The sequence below is a fragment of the Pseudorca crassidens genome, chromosome 9 (assembly GCF_039906515.1).
Source record: "Pseudorca crassidens isolate mPseCra1 chromosome 9, mPseCra1.hap1, whole genome shotgun sequence".
Taxonomy (NCBI): Eukaryota; Metazoa; Chordata; class Mammalia; order Artiodactyla; family Delphinidae; genus Pseudorca; species Pseudorca crassidens.
Genome location: NC_090304.1, coordinates 22,888,586 through 22,907,918, shown reverse-complemented (window position 1 = coordinate 22,907,918; position 19,333 = coordinate 22,888,586). Strand labels below are relative to the sequence as shown.

The window sequence follows — 19,333 nt, the reverse complement described above, 5'->3', positions numbered from 1 at the left end:
TTGCGTAGACACCTGTTATCATCAGCTCATTGGATCCTGCTACTTTGCTGGGATTTGAAGACCAGAGGCAGGGGCTGGTGAGGACTTCCATATGCAGCAACAGAGGGCTCCTGGCGGCTTCAGCAACTGCTCCGTCTAATTCCAGGCCTATGGGGGCACTGTGCTTAGCACAGCCCCAGGGGCGTGGCAGAAGCACTCTGGCTTTCCTGGGCTTTAGTATTCTCATCTGTAAAACGACTTGATCGTCCCCATGCCCCCTTCAACTACAGATGTCTACGATTTAAAATAGAATGTTCTCCTCCCTGTGAAAATACAGAAGGGTTTTCTGGCATGTGGGCCTACACACGGAGGAATGGATTTAGGCCGGTTTAGGCTTCGGTGGAATGGTGGAGACCCCAAGTGAGCATGTAGTGTAGGGGCTCTGGGGTCAGACCGTGGAACTTATAACTGTGTACCAGGCACCGTGCCCAGTGCTGTCTGGATGATCTCATTCACTTCTTACCATTGCTCCCCCCTCCAAGTAAGTCCTATTAGTATCCCCGTTTTACAAATGAGGACTGTGGCTTAGAGACTTAAGAAATTGGCTAAGGCACTTGGGTGGCCCAGCTGAGTTTTGAAAGCAGACCTTGAGGCTTGAGTGAGCTGATGGACCACTCTGCTGTGCTGCCCCCTGTAGGTAAGTGTGTGCCATGCGGCTCTGTGCAGGGAGGTTTTCAGGGTTCAGACAGAGCTCCTGGCCTCCCTTGCAGAGGGAGTGCAAACTGAATGTCCTCTACAACACGTTCCCATCCTGCAAAAGAGGATAACATTTTAAGTGTTTGCCATCATGCCTGCTGTTGTTCTGGAAGGCGTAGCAGGGTCTTGAAGCATCAGAACCCGTACGGGAGTTCCATCAGCATCTCTTGCTATCTTTTGTAACAGTCAGCAGCAGGGAAGTCTCAGGACACTCTGCACTGGATACGTGTGCATGGGGGTGCCAGGGTACCTTTCCCCACATCCCCAAGACCCTCCCTCCATTCCAGTCCAGAACTTCTCAAACATTCTATGTACTGGAAAGGCATGGGCATCTTGGTAAAATACAGATTCTGATTCAGTGGGACTAGGGCGAGGCTGATTGAATTTCTAGCTGATTGTCTGAATCTCTAATAAGCCCTCAGGAAGTTGCCCATACTGTTGGTCTGAAGTCTGCACTTGGAGCAGAGAGGGTCCGTGGGTCCCAGGCCGCATGTATCAGAATGACCCAGAGTCCTTGGTAAACAGCTCCCCAGGACCTTCATGGGAGAGTCCCAATGAGCAGGTCTAGGATGGGTCCCAGAAGCTACAGGTGTTCCCAGGACCACACTATGAGAAACACTGCCCAACTCAGAGGTCATTAGCCTCTGTGGTCATTGGGGTTCCCGGGGATTGAGGCCACCTGGGGAAAGATTGGTTCATGGGCCTTGGGTCTTATTTTTCCAGGTGAGTCTGACCCGCTGCTCCGCCCTCAGGTCCGGGACCTACTTATCTTCAGTCTCTCCCCTGGCCCCAAACTCTCCCTCTAGCTAGAGTCCTGCCAGCCCCTGCTCTGTCCTTCTCCTCTGTTGTGTCTGGTTTGTGCCTCTTCGGCCGTCTGCAGTCTGACCTTTGCATCCGCCACAGGAGTAAATTTGCTCTGGGGAAGATGACCAGGAAGCTCCTAGTTGCCGGATCCAGCAGGTGTCAACATCGGATCCTCCCTGACCTCCGAGCAGCGAGCGGCGTTCAACATCGTCATTGACCACGTCCTCCACTTCCCTCCTTTGCTCACTGGGGTTCCACCCCCTGTCTCCTGGCTGCCCTTCTCCCTTGCAGAGAGCCGCTGAGTCTGCTTCTCTGCACCATCATTCACCTGAAAATGAATCCCTTCCTTCCCATCTCATACATCCTCCCTTGGTGATCTCATTCACTCCCATAAACTAGTGATGCCCAAATATTTATTTCCTGAATGATGTTTTTAAAACTGCACATCAGGTCATGTTACTGCTCTCTGACTTAAAATGGGAGGCAGAGGACTCTGGAGCCGCCAGCCTGGGCTCAGACCCTGGTCCGGCCACTTGCCAGCCAAGGAGTCTTGTGCAGGTCATTGAACTTGCTTAGCTGCAGTTTTCCTATCTGGAGGCTGGGATAAAGGGCCTCTTGGAGGTGGAGCACCCAGTTACACTGTGAGCGCTCACAGATGCTGCTTTGAGTCTGCTTTCATCGTTAGGAATAAGGAATGTGAATAATACCAGCAGCCTCCAGCAGTTCCCAGATCACCCGTGGAATCAAGTGAGACTCTGAAGTGTCTCTGGCCTGACCCTTCCTTCCCTCCTACACTCCTCCCCACCTCCCTTCTCACACCCCTGTGCCTTTGCACATGCTCTTCCCTTCACAGCCTTGGAGCCCCCAAGGAGCTCCCCCGGGAGCGAAGGGCCGTGCTTTCCTTTGTGCTTCTGCCCAGTCTCAGGGGTTCCTCTGATGCATGAGACCTCCTGTACTGACCGGACTTGCTTGTATGTCTGTGTCCTCATCAGACCCTTTCAGTCACAGCTGCATCCCTGGCATTGGGTACGGCCGACACTCGCCATGGCCTGTGATGCTCATTGTGGAATGAATGAATGTTCGAGTGACAGTGAAATCAAGAGCAGGCCCCGTGGCGTGGAGGGCAAACCCTCAGAGTGTGTGAGATTATCTTACCTCGTTATGGACAGAAACTTAGAAATCACCCTTGGGGCCCCTCTTTTACCAGCGGCCCCGTCTCCCCAACCTAGTCTATCAGCAAGCCCTGTCAGCTCTGCCTCTAAAGCAGTGGATCTCAACCAGGGTGATTTTGAACCCCAGGGTCGATGTCTTGGGGGTGTTTTTGGTTGTCACAACTGGGATTGCTCCTGGCATCTAGTGGGTAGAGGTCAGGGACGCTGTGAAACATCCAACAGTGCAGAGGACAGCACCCCCTGCAAAGAATTCTCCAGCCCAAATGTCAACAGTGCCGAGGTTGAGACATCCTGGTCTAGAAGCTTCTGGTTCTGTTCACGGCTCTCCATCTTCCCCACTCCCACAGTAGCCCGAGGCACTCCTGTCACCCCTAGCGTGGTCCTCCTGCCTTGGCCTTCACAGCCTCAATCCATTTTCCACCAGGCATCTGGGTGATCATTTACAAAGATACATCAAATAAGATCACTCCCCTGTGACACTCGCCATCACACTTGGAATCAAACCCCGACCCCTTAGCCAGGCTGGGGAAGCCCTCCCTGACCTGGCTCCTGCTTCCTCCCACTCATTGCACCTCCGTCCCCGCAGCACTCTGCCCCGGCTCCACCCTTCTGACCTTCTTCCGGTTCCAGGTTCTTTTCCGGTCTTCGGTGTATCCTTGAGATGTTCTCTCTGCTTCGGCTGCTCTGTGGCTTCTTGTCATTGAGATGTCACTGTAATTGCTTCTGCCTCAAATATTCCTTTCCTGATGACCCCAACGACCCAGGCAGTCACTCCTATCACACTGCCTTACATCTTCCTGTAGCACCATCTGGTTTTGCTGTTTGTTTGTTAGAGCTCCCCTGCCTGGTGTAGGGCTGCATCCATCCGTGCTTAGAACAACGCCTGGCACATAATCAGGTATCGATAAACTGAGATGGGAGTAGGAACAATAGTAATGGCTTATATAGAGGAGCTTAAGAATTGCTCTAAGGGATTTACGTTGAATCCCCACATCATCTCCATTTTATAGGTGAGGAAACCGAGGCACCAGAAATTTATGTAACTTGTGAAAGATCTTGTAGCTAGAAAGTGACCTAGCTGGGATTTGAACTTAAGGAGTCTGACTCCAGAATCTTAATCACTCTTCATCACTCCACCACACTGCTTGTTGAGGAAATGAATGTGGAATAAGGATGATGCGTTCACACCCATTCTTCCTGAGCACGTGATGGTAGGGCAGTCTTTGCAGGACTGGAATTTTGTCTTATCTGGCCTCGGGTGTTGTGACTGTCTCATTTTTGTGACTCACTGATGTCTGGGTTATGAGGAGAGAGCACCCAAAATCTCTTTTCTCATGAATGGTTAGCTTTTAATGTTCTGGACCCTTCTCTCCACACTCACTACCGATCTTGTTTCCTTCATTGTTTTGGCCACTAGGAAACTCATACTAAAATTTGAGCCCTGTTGCTCATAATTGTATGATACTTTATGGAACGCCTTCTGTCTATTACCTTCTTTTCTTCTGTTTTCCTCCACAATATCCCATTTTCCTCATTTTTAACTGATTTCCTTTCCTAAGCCAACTCAATCTAAGAATTGAGATGGAGCAAAAACAAACAAATATATGTGGAAAGCTTTTCCCTGGACAAGTTACTTAGTCTGTCTGATTCTCAGTGTTCTCTGTACAGTGTTGGTAATCATTCCTGCCTCATGTTTTTTGGTGGAGTGGAGCTGGAGTAAAGTCCACGAAAGCCCAGGGCACACAGTTAGCATTTAGTGTTATTTTCTTATCTTCTTCCCTCACTTATGAGGGAATCTCATGCTGGTCCTTGGCCTAGTGGAGGTGACGGAAGGCACTGAGTGGTTTAATCTGTCTTATCAAGTCACTCCTTTCCACTACTAACTGGTGGGCTCCATTACAGAGATGCATAGCAAATGACAGGCTATTAGCTTGTCCTGTTTTTGGTGGCTGTTTCCACTACAGTAAATTGGTTTTTGAGCGGCAGAAAGATATTAGGTCTAGTAGGTGGAAAAGACTCCACCACTGTGCAGTGGGCTTGTATATAAAGTCTAGCCTGACAAATAGAAAGCATTTACTGGAAAGAAAATGAGTCAGGTTCCCAGGAACTTTTTATTACTATGGAAACAGGGTATTTAGCCAGTCCTGCTTTGGCTGGTGTATACTATAGTAGTGAGGAATGTCAACTGTTATGTCTCAATGGCTTATTAGCTCATAAAATGTCCCAGTTTACATACTAATTGTTGCTGGAGAAAATAACCCTATTTTATTTTATTTATTTATTTCTAACATCTTTATTGGAATATAATTGCTTTACAATGGTGTGTAAGTTTCTGCTTTATAACAAAGTGAATCAGCTATACATATACATATATCCCCATGTCTCCTTCCTCTTACGTCTCCCTCCCACCCTCCCTATCCCACCCCTCTAGGTCACAAAGCACCAAGCTGATCTCCCTATGCTACGCGGCTGCTTCCCACTAGCTATCTATTTTACATTTGGTAGTATATACAAGTCCATGCCACTCTCTCACTTCGCCCCAGTTTACCCTTCCCCCTCCGCGTGTCCTCAAGTCCATTCTCTACGTCTGCGTCTTTATTCCTGTCCTGCCCCTAGGTTCTTCATAACCATTTTTTTTTAACCCTATTTTAAAATGACCCAGTCACCCATTTCTTGGTACTAAGCCACTTTGGGGCTTTAACAAAAAACAGTAATTATAGTAATGAAAGCCCTTAACCTTACTGGTGCCAGGCAGCTTCTCACTGAATCCTCACAACCACATTGTAAGGTCATTTCATCATCCCATTTTACAGATGAGGGAGTTAAAGTCTAGGGTAGTTAAAGTCCAGGATAATGCCCAAGGTCACGGTTCTGGGAAGGGGTGGAACCAGGATGTGGATCCAGGTCTGATTCCTAATCCTTTATCCTTTACTATTAGTATAGGGTTTTTTCTTTCTTTAAATCAGAAGAGGCAAATATTCAAGAGTATTGACCTTTGCCTAGCATAGGGGTCCTCCACCTTGAAACTATTGACATTTGGGGGCCAGATAATTATTTATTTGTTGGGAGGGCTGTCCTGTGTATTTTAGGATGTTTAGCAGTGTCCCTGCTCTGCGTACTAGATGCCTGTAGTACTCATCTCCCCCTGGTCCATCTCCCCCAGTATTGCCACACGTTGCCTGGGGAGCAGAGCAGAAGAGCCAGGGAGGAATTTGGCCAATTTCGTACCTTCCTGGAAAAGAGCAACTCTTCCATCTCTGATGTCACCAACCCTCCTAGATTTCAGGAGTTCTTAGGAAGTTTTGTTTCTTTATTTAGTGGTATTCAGAGAGCTGTGCCACTCATTGCCAAGATCTAATTTTAGAACATTTTCATCGCCCCCAGAAGAAACCTTCTGTTATTGATTTCTAATTTCATTCCATTGTGACTGGACAACGCGCGTGGTATGATTTCACTCCTGTTAAGTGTAGTGAGGTGTGTTCTGTGGCCTCACAGTTGGGATTCCCTGGAGGATGTTTCATGTGCCCCTGAGGAGAAGTGTGTTCTGCGTTGTCGGGTGGAGAGTTCTGTGGTGAAGTCTGAGGTCTCAGTGTATTCAGTGTCGTTTGTGCCTCCTGTTTCCTTGTTGATCCTCAGTATTGTTATTCTATCCATTCTTGAAAATGGGGTATTGAAGTCTCCAACTCTTATTATTTAAATGTCTGTTTCTCCTTTCAATTCTGTCAGTTCTTTTTTTTTTTTGGCAGTACGCGGGCCTCTCACCGCTGTGGCCTCTCCCGTTGCGGAGCACAGGCTCCGGACGCCCGGGCTCAGCGGCCATGGCTCACGGGCCCAGCCGCTCCGCGGCATGTGGGATCTTCCCGGACCGGGGCATGAACCCGTGTCCCCTGCATCGGCAGGCGGACTCTCAACCACTGCGCCACCAGGGAAGCCCTGTCAGTTCTTGTTTCATGTATTTTGCGGCTCTGTTTTTAGGTGCATATATTATGTCTTCCTGATAGTTTGACCATTTCTTTGTCTTTAGGAACATTTTTTGTCTTAAATTCTGTTTATTTGTCTGATATGAGTATTGTCACTCCAGCTCTCTTGATTTGGGGTCGTTTTGTTTTTTAAACCCTCCTGGATTATTCTAATGTGCAGTCAGGATTGAGTGTCCCTGCTCTTTGAAGATAAATTAGAAGCTGAGGATTGATGTTTTGTCTTTAAAGTCAGCCCAGGGCTACCAAGAGATGATATCCATGGGATTATGTGATTCCTCTGACTGGTGTTGAAAGCATCATAGAAACCTCTGGATACCTCGGTGAAAACCTTCCCTGGAGCAAGATTTTTGTGGTGGGTTAAGTACTGTTATCTTGGAAACAGTTGTTTTCAGGTTACCTCATGACAGAGGTCAGCCTGTCAGAGCAGCTAGAGGCCACCTCTCTGTCTGTGCCCTGTTGACACCACCCAACAAAGGGTTACGCCTGCCTTCTCTGAATGAAAGTCCTGTTATCTGTGGGTATCACCGTGTTTAATCCTCACATCATAGGCCTTGCTCTGGGACTCTCTGCAGGTGCTGTAGCAACAATTAAGGAGACAGACTCTGAGTTCCAAGGTTGCTCTGTAGCTGTGGATATGTGGGGAGAGGACGGGCAAGTAAGAAGGACCGTCAGGCGTTTCTTGGACGCTAATCAGAAATGAGCTTTCTCTTCACAAGTCTGAAGGTAAAGCATATGCACAGAAATGAGGGTGTTTTAAGAAGGGAAACCTCACAGTTTGTCAGGGGCCCAGAGAGCAGGCAAGGGTGAAGGCTCTGAAAAGTAAAACCTTCTTTAGGCAAAGATGACCCTCATCGCCCAGCAAGATGGAAGGTGGTGTAGAACGGATTCTTCATTATTCGTTTTTATTCAAACTGAAAACTATCTTTGATTCTCCCATCCCCTGACTTTTTTTTTCCTTTTTACATTTTCTTTTCATTTCTTAGGAGTTGTCCCTTGGATATCACCTTTCATAGAGCTGCTGATGCCTTTTTTGAAGTATTCTTTTTAAGGTGGAAACCATTCTGTTCTATCTGTGTCTGTTCCCACATCTGTTCTTAATCCCAGGGACTCCGATCCCTTGTCAGGAAGGCTTTCTTCCAAGCACTGAAAGGCCTCTGGAGGCTAAGTTATCTGACCCACATGTATTTATTACCATTTTAGAGGGTTTTTTCCTCTCAACATTTGTCTCTAGGAGAATCAGTTGGGGATGTCTTGGTTTCCTGCTTATAGGTCCTCTGGAATTTGCCTTCCAGTACCTAAGCACACAAACAAATGTACCTTCACACACATATGTACGTGCGTTACACATAGCCAGAATAAGTAACCTGAATAAACCTTAAGGTTATAAAATAATGTCCTAATCCCCAACTTGCTAACTTGTTTTCCTTTTTACTGTCATTTTAAATAAGATTATTTAAACGGCAGTGGCAGGCACTTTGAATTCCCTGATCACTTATAGTGACTTTTTCCCCTAAAAGCCCAAAGAATATTGTAGACTTGGCTCTCTTTCGTTCTTCCAGGGCTTTTTGGGAGTGAGGAGGATATTTCCTTGACTTACAGAGCCTCGTAATATCCTTGTGAGTCCATAAAAATTTTCTTTATAAAAAACAAATCTCACATGCCACTTTTTTTTATAGATGTCTGCTGGCTCCCAGGATAAGTGTCCAAACTCCTGCCTGTCTGTCTTTCAGCCTTACCTTCTGCCACATTCTGTGTTCTGGATACCCTAACTTCTCCCAGGTCTCTGTATAAAGCACACGCTGTCACAGTTCACATCATTCATTTTGCCTGGAATGCCTTTCCTTTTCTTTTTCAGCCACACACTTCTCCTGATTCTTCATACCCAAATAAAATAGCACTGCGTTGTACCGTGTGCCCTGGTCTCCCAGGCTGCATGGGCTGTGCTCTTTTTCAAAGTTTGTCTCGCACTCTGGCCATCCCCCACGTATTTTTTTTTTTTATTAAAATGTAGTTGATTCACAATGTTTCAGGTGTACAGCAAAGTGATTCAGTTATATGTGTATATGTATGTATATTCTTTTTCAGATTCTTTTCCCTTACAGGTTATTGTAAGATATTGGAATATAGTTCCCCGTGCCTTATAGTAGGTCTTCGTTGTTTATCTGTTTTATATATAGTGTGGTGTGTGTCCATCACCCACATATTGATTGAGCATGCGCTGCTGGGCAGAAACTGTTTGAAAATAATAATAGTAACTAATAACTTTAATAATAATAACTAATACTGTGTGATAATACTCTATAATACTATCTAACACTAAATACTATTTACTACCGTATTTATAGTATAATATCAAATAGTAGTAGCTAATATGTAATATATATGATAGTAGCTAGTACAGTATGAACTATCATAGGTAATAGTGGGTTTCAGAGAAAGTCCTAAGCAATTATTATCTTGTCTCATTTAATCCCCAGAGCAACCCAACAAGGGAGGTACTGTTCATATCACCGTTTCCTGCTAAGGAAATGGAGGCAGAGAGGTGAAATAACTTTCAGTACATCACATAGCCAGTAAGTGGTCCCAAAGCACTTGGTTCAATATTTGAACCCAGGCAGGCTGACATGCAACCCTGCATTAACTATATAATAGAGTGTTGAAAGGTAAATGTTTATACAGCTTATATAGTTCTTGTATCTTATTACAATTATCCATTTATTGTCCTTTTTTCCCCTTCCTCTGGGCCTGGTGTCCCTTAGTGGGGCTTCTTGCGAGCAGAAGTTATGTTAACCCCACACTCGGTCCTACGTGTGCTGTAAAGAGACTCTGAGAAGTAACGTTAATGGAACCAGCAACTGAAGAGTAAGGCCTGGGGCGCAGTGGTTAAGAATCCGCCTGTCAATGCAGGGGACACGGGTTCGAGCCCTGGTCCAGGAAGATCCCACATGCTGCGGAGCAACTAAGCCCGTGCGCCACAACTACTGAGCCTGTGCTCTAGAGCCCACGAGCCACAACTACTGAGCCCATGTGCCACAACTACTGAAGCCCGTGCACCTAGAGCCTGTGCTCTGCAACAAGAGAAGCCACCACAATGAGAAGCCCGCGCTCTGCAACAAAGAGTAACTCCTGCTTGCCGCAACTAGAGAAAGCCCATGCACAGCCACGAAGACCCAACGCAGCCAAAATAAATAAATTGATTTATTTAAAAAAAAATTGAAAATCTTAAAAAAAAAGCCAAAACAGTAAGGCCTTAGATAGCATAAACATTTCATTGGTTTCCACTTCATTTTTCTCAGGACCGTCCATATATGTGAAGAAGAGCAGTTTGTAGAACTGTGAATCGTGGTAGGGACAGGAGAATATTATCGGATTCCTACTAGATGTCAAACATTATGCTGTATTCTCTGCATGTAAAATCTCACATTGAAGTCTGTGCTGTCTTTATGCCCCCTTTACAGATGGGGATACTGAGGCCAGTGGCGTTTAAGTGACTTGTCCAAGGTCTCAGCTGTCATGTGGCAGAACTGGGGTAGAAACCCAGTGGAAATGTTCTCTACCCGAAACCCTTCTTACCTCTTAGCCCAAAGGCTCTAGGCCTCCTATTCTTATTATAAAAGAGGAGATGTTTAGAAAGAATTTTCTGCTTGAATTTTCTCGCAAAGCTGTTTCAACTAGATGCCTTCTTTCTATATTTATATTCCAGTTAGCATGTGGTCTTTTGCTCTCTTCACTCCCCAGTGTGTATCTCTGAAACAGCCAAGATGACATTTTCAGAATCATACACTGCAATATTTGATCAGTGAACTGGTGGAGTCCACTCCAGTAGTCATGTGGAGGTGAACTGCTGGAACAGGCGAAGGGCTTTTTTGCTCAAGCAAAAATAATGAATTTGCAGAGGCTTGGATTCCCAGGCCTGGATCTGGCTTGCCGGGCTGTTTGTCATCTGCATTTGGACCACAACGAAAGGCCTGTTTCTTTCCCTCCCAGACTTCTTAGAGAATCCAGGGATATGCTGCTTTTTAAAAAGTCTGTTATTTTTATAAGGCTCTTTTTGCTTTCTTGCCCCCAACCATGAAGTCATCTTTGACTTTTAAAAGGAACCAGTTTGACTTTTTACAAAATGAACCAGGGGACTGACTACAGTAGCAATTTCAGATCCGTTATGTTCTGTAAAGTTTTTAGCCAGTGATGGCCGCATGTGATTCACTTTGGGGGTCGGGGATGTGCACGATGATTCAAATTATGTGAATTTTATAATTTGATGTTTTTTCTAATTTATACTTTAATTCCCACAACTTTAATATGAGTGGAATGCTACCTAGCTCGTAGCACATTTCTTATGAGAAATAGGGTTTTACATTTTTTTAATTAAAGAAACGATACTGGGTGCTTTTACTGATACGAGAAGCAAGTTCATACTGACCCCCTTGCATTTCTTCCATTACCACATTGTTCCCGCCTCCAGGCCTTTGCACATGCTGTTCCCTCTGCTTGGAACAGCCTTCTCTCCGCAATCCCACCAGCACCGAAGGTTCATCCATGGCACAGCTGTCTCGTTTGTATCCTCGTTCTTTGAGGTATGACAGAGTTGGTGGATTAATATTAGTGGAATGAATAACTAAATGAGCAAGGCCTCAGACTGCCTAAGCGTCCATTGATTTGCACCTGAGCTATGTGTATGGCGTCCCTGCAGAGGCTAACTTTCCTTTGAGAAGGCTTTTCTGACGTCAGCCTCCTCCCCAATTTGAGATTAGGTGTACTCTAGCTCCCCCATCAGAGCACTCATGGCACTGCATGCAGAGGCTCGTTTACCAGCCTGCGTCCTCCCTATCAGTTAGGGAGCGCGGTTGAATCACCACACAACTGACTCAGGGCCTGACAGATAGTAGGATGCTCAGAAATATTTTGTTCTTTGCCAAGAAAGGGCAGTAAAAAAAATGTTGGCCCCTTGAACCCTATTTTGTACTGTGCACAGGTAAAGTGTAAATCCTTAAAAAGTGGACAGACCTGGTTAAGAGTTTTAGTTTTAGAAGGGTCTGATTGCTGGGACAGCAACCATTTGAATATGAGCCCACAGCTTTTTACGTAAAGCTGAGTTATTTTGTATCTTGCACACGATCGGGGGAAGAACAGAGAAACTGTTGAAATAGGGAAAGAGCATGGAGAGGCCTGTGGTTTTGTTGTGGGTATTCTTCTCGTGGTAAGTACACCATCTGGGATGGGTTAGACTTGACTCGAGGGAATGATGGTCAGAGCAGGTCCCACACTGGCCCTGTAGCCAGAATTCTTGGAGTGGCAGCTGGTCTGTGCAGTGGCAACATCAGGAACAAAGGAATGATGAGGTCCCTTGCTCTCTGGGCATAGACATAGGTGGAATCTGCCCAAGAAGGGTGTTCACACTTTAATGTTCATTGGAATTCGCCGTGGGCTTAATAAAGATGCAGATTCCCCTAGGGGAGCGGCCCAGGAGTCTGCATTTTACAAGCATCCCTGGGGATTCTGCTGTAGGTGGATCACTGGTCTGCCCTTCATGAAACAGTGCTTTACAAGATGGGAAATTCTGGAGAAATATTGGTAAGCGGGACGGTCCGTGGAGCGAGAAACTGTCGTTTGTCAGGTCCCTTAGACAGAGGGGAGAGTGCAGTCTGGGAAAGTCGACTCAAGGAGCAGCTCCCGGAAGGAGGGACACTTTGCATTAGCCCGTGATTATTGTACCCCAGGGAAACCAGCTCCAGCCAAGGCTGATGCTCTGCGCCCAGTGCCAACTTAGAAAGAGAAAAAAAGAGTCATGGTTTCCTTGACTGGATAGGAATGTCGCCTACTCTGTGAAGTAATGAAATACACATGTAAAAATGAAGAGAGACAGAGACAGATGGAGCATAATAGAGCACCAGCAGCAGTGAAGGACCAACGGAACACACACGCAGAGGAACCGGGGGGGTGTTCTCAGCCTGCTTCTAGGAACGTCATCGCCAGCAGGGGAGAATCAGCCCTCCTCGGACCGTCCTGGGCTGGAGGCTTTTCCCGTAGTCATCTGTGGCCAGAAGACAGTACCACTTCCTCAGGAAGGAGGCACTTGATGATCAAAAAGATGCCAAAATAGCAAATATGCATATCATTTGACCTAGCTGTTTTATCTTAAAGAGATTTTGTTCAAGTGGGGAAAATAATGTATGCATCTGCACGAGCATCGTTTATTGAAAACATCCTAAATGTCCATCAGTAATGGGACTTATAGGTACATAAGATGCAGTAAAATTACCCTTAGCTATTAAAAGTGATGGTATGGGGCTTCCCTGATGGCGCAGTGGTTGACAGTCTGCCTGCCGATGCAGGGGACACGGGTTCGTGCCCCGGTCTGGGAGGATCCCACATGCCGCGGAGCAGCTGGGCGCGTGAGCCATGGCCGCTGAGCCTGCACGTCCGGAGCCTGTGCTCCTCAACGGGAGAGGCCACACAGTGAGAGGCCCGCGTACCGCAAAAACAAACAAAAAAAAGTGATGGTATGGACCTGTAGTTATCGACATGAAAAGATGTCACAGTATATGGTTAAGTGACAAAAGCCGGTTTCAGAATAGCATAGTATTTTATTCAGGTGCATTTAAGCAAAACTGTATGCCTAGATTTCTATTTATTAATTCAGTTAGTAATTATTGAGTAACCTATGTACCAGGCACTTTTCAGGGTATTGGAGGTAGAGCAACAAACAAGATCATGGTCCTCTGCCACTTGGAAGTGAAGTGCTTGGAACCAGCAGCATCGTCATTGCCTGGGAGTGTGTTAGGAATGCAGAATCCCAGGCTTCATTCTAGACCTACTGCATTTTAACGTGGTCCTAGGGCTGTCTGTTCGCATGCTATAGTTTGAGGGACCGTGCTTCTGAAGCATGTTGACCAAAATGGCCCCAGTGGATTTCCCCGGGTGGCGGCAATGTGGGGTAATTTTTGCATTGCCTGTGTCCGTTTCTCATCGTTGGAATTTTTCACGGTGCGCTATGTCTTGAGTTTACAGAGCAAGGATGCTAATTTGGCAGAGTAGCCGGAGGCTCCTGCTTCTGGTTCTGTGGGCTGTCTCGGGCACACACGGGCAGGATCCTGGAGCAGGAATCAGAGGGGAGCAGGAGGTAGAAGTTGTGACCGTGGCTCCTTTGGGCCATCCCAGAGGTCTGCAAGAGAGACCCTGAATCCCTGCGGCCGTGGCTGGAGCTGTTGCTGCAGCCTGAGAGATGCCGCAGGTCTGATGAGCTGAGCTCCTGGCTGTTCTGCCTGAGCAGGGAGGCTCTGGCGTTCAGACTCTGTCCAGCTCTTTTGTGTCATCACTATGGGAGAGTCTGGACCAGCAGCTGTCGATGGCAGACCTGCGCTGAGGTATCTGTCATCCTCCAGGCCCAGTGGGCAACCCTGTGCCCTTCCTGAGCAGATTGGGAGGTACAGGCATGCTGCCTGGTGAAGAGCATTTCTGTCCAAGGCTTGGGAAGTTCTGATCATGCAGACAGGGGGTCTGAACCCTTTCCTTGGGGTCTCTCTTGAATCTGGTCCCTGATGAGGGGTTTGGCAGGATGTGACCCTATAGCACTCCACCTAAAGCATAGGTGTAGTTGAAAGAGGGTAGACAGGGGCATGAGGACTGGATTACAGACCAGTCTGACCCTAAATTAACTAAGTGACTTTGGGCAAGTCCCAAATTACCTCCTCGGGCCTCAGTTTTTTCATCTGTGAGTCAAGAGGCTCAGTTATTGAGTGAAGCTGTGTGGCCTACCTGCTGGGCCCCAGGTGCTATGCATAGGAAGATGGGGTCTTTGTTATGAGGGCGTCACAACCTGGTGACACGGGAACATCTCTTAGTTCCCCTCTCATTCTGACATGATCCCCAAATGCTGCTCTGAGGGCTTTGGCCTTCCTGCGTTTTTGTTTAGGGCGATAGTGAGTAGAGGTTATTGCAGATTTATGTCCTTACTGGTTAAAAAAAAAAAAAAATCGACAATTGTGTTAGTCCTTCTTCCACTCCCATCTAGTTTTAAAAAATGTTTTATTTTACTGATCCGTGAAATCCAGAACTGTGGCATTCGGGCTCTAAAAGGAAGGGGAGGGCTCAGATCAGGAAATAAACCAACCCCCAGGAGAGCCCTGAGCCCTGTCTCGCTGCTGGTGAGAGCTGCTGCTTTGAAAAGTTCACGGAGCAGGTCCTTGAAGAGCGGTGGATTCAAGTGCTCAGTGGGATGGAGTCGCCCTGCCTGCCTTTGTCAGGGCAGTTTTAGACTCAGAGTTGGTCTTCTGCTTCTGCCAGGGGCTGCTGAGTTTCATGCTGGAATCTCCCCTTCGTGGAAATCGCGGCGGGCTGGGGGCAATCCAGACTTTGTCCGGGAAGCCCCCCGGGGCCCATGGGGGCTCGTGCAGACAGGGAGCTGCTTGCCAGCGGTGGGCTTCTCTCCGAGCCTCTGCCAGGCGCTCAGCAGGCCGTCTGTGATCTGCCTCACCGTTGCCTGAGCAGGTGTGTGCTGGTGCAGAGGTAAATCATAACAGGACAGGCTGCCCGACAGAGACGGCAGCTGAGCATCCCCGGCAAGGCAGGGAGTCTCGTTAGTGATTCCTGAAGAGGGTGCAGGGCCGAGGCCAAAGAGCGGGTCAATTGAATGGTAGCTGATGCATTTATAATTACCCTTATTCTCTTTCCTCTTTCTTTGTCTCATCAAGTCCAGTCCTTGGAGCTGGGCTGGGCCTTAGAAGTGTCGAAGGAGGCGGTAGAGTAGGTGAGTCAAGAAGTAAAGTGTGAGCCTTGACTGTTTTTCAGCTGTGTCAGGGCCTTCACTTCTGGACCTGTTATCTTTTCTGTAAAATGGGTTTTTGGGAGGAGGAAATGAGATGATATCTGTAAAATAGAGCACGATGCTCAGCCCATGCTAAGCATTCAGTGAGTGCTAGCTGTGATTACCCAGCCCCACTCTCGCCTTTTACGGGCTCATGTGTATATTCGGCAGTATTGATTAGGTACCGTGGTAGGCACTGCACAGTTGCAGCTCCTTCAAGAATGGTGAATGAAAGTATTCAGGTGAGGGTGTGTGCATCAAAGCTCTGCACAAAGCCAATGACATCTATCCTGTGAAGGAAAAGAAAGAAACAGTAAGGGCTAGAGTGCCTGAGGGTAGGGAGCGAGGTGTCTACTGTAGAGAGTGCACTGCTTAAGGAGACCTCAATAAAGTAGCGGAGTGAACCATGCCGACCTCTGGGAGAAAGACAGTCCAAGCAGAGGGAACCACAGACTGCAAAGGTCCCGAGGCAGGACTGTGCCTGATGGGCTTGAGGAGGAGCTGGGAGGCCAGTGTTAGCCAGAGCACGGAGAGTAGGTAGGCATGACATTAGAGGGGCTCCGCCGGAGTGGCACGATGCTGTGATGGCGGCTGTGGGCTTTTCTAAAGTGTTGGGAGGGCAGAGACGTTTTGAATGGAGGAGTGACGTGTTGAGTTTACAGGGAAACGCTCTCAGGTTAGCTGTCAAAGCCTATAGGTAGCTTTTCTGCCCTGATCCCTGAAAGGGTGACGAGAGCAAGGATGCCCGATCCTCTGATTTGCGCATCCATCCCTGGCTCTTACCTGTGACAGTTATTGCCGTGGCGTCTGCTTCCTGGGGACTTTCTATTTCCTACATCTCTTCTGTGTTTATTAATTGGACTTCTTCTCCCTCATTTATGTATTTATTCAACAATTATGGGTCCAACAGATCTCTGGATTACAATCCAATACTACTGTTGTTCGTTTTGTTGCTCAAATTGTTCTAGCTTTGGCCGTTGGGAGCCCCTATAGGTTGACTCCTGTGTCCTTTGGACATGCCTCCATCGTATTTTAAGCACTTCTTCACTTTCTGGCAACACAAGACACTCCAGGTTCATCTTGTATTTTCCCCCAGGAATGAGCCACTTCTCCAGGGAGCCCTGGTTCTCTTTATTGGGTCATAGAATTTAGAAACCAGGATCTAGGCGCTGGCTGTGCTTATTGCTATTGGGGTGTACTGCTTCTAATCTTTCTTAGCAGATGAGCTAGGAAATGTATGTACGTACACTAACCCATGCACACACACAGATCTGTATTTCTATCTATCGATCTATCCATCCATCCATCCATCTATCCATCTATCTGTGTTTACAAATCTTGAGTTCATATTGATGCCTTCAATTCCAGTCCAAAGCCTCGGGGTTCATTTTCATCTTCTCACTCTCTTTATTTGTGATTTCTTCCTCTGATAGTGAGAAACCTTGCTCTTATTATCTGTAATATACTTACCTATTTGTTCAACCCTAGTACTACACAAAAGGCAGTTTCAGAATTGCTGATTCATACCCCTGTGAGAAACAAATATAACTAGAGTACTTGTGAACAGTTCTTTTTTTCTTTAGCCTTATAGAATCCAGGCAAAATAATGTTTACCAGAGTTACGTGGGCTACTTCTTTTCTTCCCCACCTCCTTCAGGGTGGTGCTGTTATTCATCTGTAAGTTATGTTCATTTGTTGCTGTTTATATTTCATTCTGAGCCCTGCCCCCAACACACACATGCACACGCACATGGGTTTGATTTTAATTGTTTACATTTTGGGTATGTGAAATATTATCATGGTTCTAAGAGTCAGAGCTATACAAATAGACTCAGAGAAGTGTGCACCCTTCTCATCCCTGCTACCTTGTTCCATTCCCATTTCCCTATTCTTTCCAACCTTTTCTCACCCACCCCCTGTAGGTAACCAGTCTCTTTGGTTTCTGGTTTATCCTTCCTATATTTCTTTTGCATAGATGAACAAGTACATGTATGTTTTCTTAGATCCCCTTCTTTTGCTATATGGAGGGGTAAAGTACGGTAGATACTCTTTTGCACTTTGCTTTTTTTGCTTAACAGTATGTCCTGGAGATCACTTCCTATCAGTTCATGGAGATCTTCCATAATGAGCTTTTTAAACTTGGGTAATCAGAAAAAGAAATTTAGCAGCCCAAGGATCAATTTTAAAGTTCTATAAGCCTAGTGATGTGATGATGATGATGATAAGTAGCATAAGTTTTACCATTAATTGAGCATCTACCGTATGCCATGCTCTGTGCCAAGCATTTTATATAGATTATCACACTGAATCCTTCCCTGGGCCATATGAGATAGATATTACCTCCAGTTTACCAATGAGGAAACTGAGGCTCAGTTGTATTTAGAAACTTGCCCAAGGTCATAAAGATTAGAGCCACAATTTGAACACAGGACACTCTCTCCCAAGTTTGTGCATTGTGAAGAGCACACCAGCACCATTAGAGTACTTTCAGGTTAAAACAAAGCCATGTGGGTTTTTTAAATCTAGCCACGTCCCAGGCTTAAAATCCCTGTTGATAGTGTATCAGCTGTTCCCAAAGTTGGCATGTTATACTGATGACGAGAATATGAAGGTAATCTACCCTGTTCGTTCCAAAGAAATAACCCCTTCCTTCTTGAGGACCATGGGTCCTGCCTCTAAGACAGGAGACAAAAGCGATGCTAGGTGGGGCCTGCTACCTGGGATACAGCAATAGATCCCATCACACCTTAGAATCACAAGCCAGAGCCGCCAGCACCATTAACAGGAAAGTACATTACCCCACAGGGCTGTTTGGTTAGCAGGACATCAATCAAGCTTGAGTTACAGCAGTTCTGTTAAAAGTCTTTGTATAGCAGGAGTGGAAGAAGGGTTTCTCTGAGCAGGGTTCTGGCTTCTGTTGTGAGAAGTGACAGCCTCTGGCAGAGAGGCAGTACAGTTGAGCGTGGCTTCTGGACTCTGAGTACTGGGGGCCTCACCCCAGCACCATGTTTTCTAGCCGTGTAACCCTGGGCAAGTCACTTTACCTCTTCAGAGCGTTTCTGTGAAATGAGGAAAAGAAGCACACCCGTCTTTGTCAGGGGTTCCCAAGACCACCTTCAGTTTCAGTGATTTACTAGAAGGAATCGTAGAACTCAGCATACAGTCATACCCACAGGTATGATTGATTACAGTGAAAGGATACAAAGCAAAACGAACAGAGGGAAGAGGTGACGGAGTGAAGTCAGAGGAAAACAAGTCCAGGCTTCCAGAGTCCTTGCCCAGTGCAGTCACACGGGAGGCCCTTCATTCCCCCAGCAACAAATGTGACATAACGTGTGAAACGCTTTCTCCCAGGGAAGCTCATTAGAGGCTCAGTGCCCAGGGTTTTTCCTGAGAGCTGGTCATGCAGGCACCCTCTGCCCAACATGTACCCAAATCCCAGACTCTCAGAAGAAAGGCAGGTGTTCAGCATCAATGCACTGTTTGCGTGGATAGTTTAGGCACAGTGAGCCGTCCTCAGGAGGGAATGATGCAGACCTTCCCGACATCCAATTTCCCAGATGCCAGCCAGGCGAGGGCCAACTTCGCAAGCAAGCCTTTCTAAGGATGGCGGCCTCAGGCCTCTGAGCCCTGCTGGTGTGGAGGCTGGGTTTGGCCTATTTGGGACCTTGGTGGCAGTGGATGAGCCACTCCCTTCCTGGAGGATGACACATGTAGGCTTCTAGTCTGGCTGGGTATTGGAGGTGGGTGCTGGTGGTAAGAAACTTTGGGCCCTTCGAGGTAGATGTAAAAGGCCCCAGTTGCACACTCTGAGTCAGCGGGATGGGTATGTGGTG

General features: G+C 46.9%; 1 protein-coding gene across 2 annotated transcripts in view; it reads left to right on the top strand.

The window, feature by feature from the left end:
* LDLRAD3 (low density lipoprotein receptor class A domain containing 3) overlaps window positions 1-19,333 on the top strand; it is a 251,655-nt gene that overhangs the window by 98,869 nt on the left and 133,453 nt on the right. The window lies entirely within an intron of this gene.